The following is a 1,460-nucleotide window of genomic DNA, read 5'->3' as shown; positions in this document are numbered from 1 at the left end:
TTAAGAGTGTTAGGAATTGTGTAAGCTAATTTGCAATTAAACACATTGACGAGTGGTGAAAATCTTTCAGATATGGAACCGACGTATGGAATTGCAAAAAATTTTTCCTTAACCTTCTTAATATCAGCTAAATTGCTGTTATGGATGTGGTATTTTATCCTGTTATTAATCGTTGAAAAAATAAAATGAATTGGATATCCATTGTTTAAAAAAGTATTAATCGCGTTAACCAAATTAATTCTATGAAACCGAGGATGGCATAAACGGATAATTCGATCAACCACGCCATATATAACACCCCTCTTGTGACAAACCGGATGGTGTGAGTTAAAATTCAAGAATCTGCCGGAATAGGTAGCCTTGCGGTATCCGTCAAAAACGAGTCTACCATTCTCTACAATTAACATGGTGTCCAAAAAACTAATCCTTCCGTCCTTGCAGACCTCCACAGTGAACTGTAACCGTGCATGGAATGAATTAAAAATCCTTAAAATGTCAGCAATAGAATCAGATGGAGCGGCTAAAATAATGTCGTCTACGTATCGGTAGTAAAATGACAATCTACATGGCAATCTCTCAATAGCATTGTCTTCAAGGTCTTGCATGACCATGTTTGCCACTATTGGGGACAAAGGCGACCCCATAGGAGTTCCAAAAATTTGTTTGTAGATTTTGTTGTTAAAAGTAAAAAAAGTTGAGTTCAAAACCAAGCGAAAAGCAATCAGAAATTCATCTAATGGTATACTAGTTTTCCCCGATATATGTCCCCATCTACGCATCACACTATCAGTTGCCAACTCTATAGGTACGTTGGTAAATAGAGAAACAACATCAAAGGAAACCAACATAGAATCCTGTTCAATTGATTTCGGAAATGGTGCACATAAAAAGACAAAGACATGGGATCAATCGACAAAATGACACGGAATCATTGCCGGAATCGTATTCCAACTTAATACAGTCTCTTTCCCCTTCCTAAACGTTTTCCTTATTCCCCTTCCAGTGTTACATCCTTTTGGTTTCTATTTGTCCTCTCGATTATTGTATTGCTTTGCGTAGTCTTGAGCAGGTCTTGCTAGTTCTCCTAACGAATTGATTCTCAGTGACAGTACCACTGCAAATTGCTCCATAATTTTTAACAGTGAAAAAATTTTTATGTACTACCATCCTCTTTTGCGTTTTTCTACTCTTCATTTGTAAGTAAGATATAATTTTTGTTTTTTAGTTTTTGTTTTAATGATTTAATTTCAAGTTCTACAGAATTTTGTTTATCTTACCATTACGCGTATTTCATACTAAATTTTAGATGTTCGTTTCTTTATTTTACCTATTGACGCAAAAAATAAATATATTTATAATATTGGACAATACGGCGGTAACACGACTACAGTAACATTTCGTTTCTTAAATTGGTTTTGAGAGAGGCAACTTTTACAAATTGACATCTTGCACATGGAGGG

This window comes from Trachymyrmex cornetzi, unplaced genomic scaffold, assembly GCF_001594075.2.
Source record: "Trachymyrmex cornetzi isolate Tcor2-1 unplaced genomic scaffold, Tcor1.1 scaffold273, whole genome shotgun sequence".
Classification (NCBI taxonomy): Eukaryota; Metazoa; Arthropoda; class Insecta; order Hymenoptera; family Formicidae; genus Trachymyrmex; species Trachymyrmex cornetzi.
The sequence above is the reverse complement of the archived record's forward strand: the minus strand, read 5'-3'. Positions refer to the sequence as shown.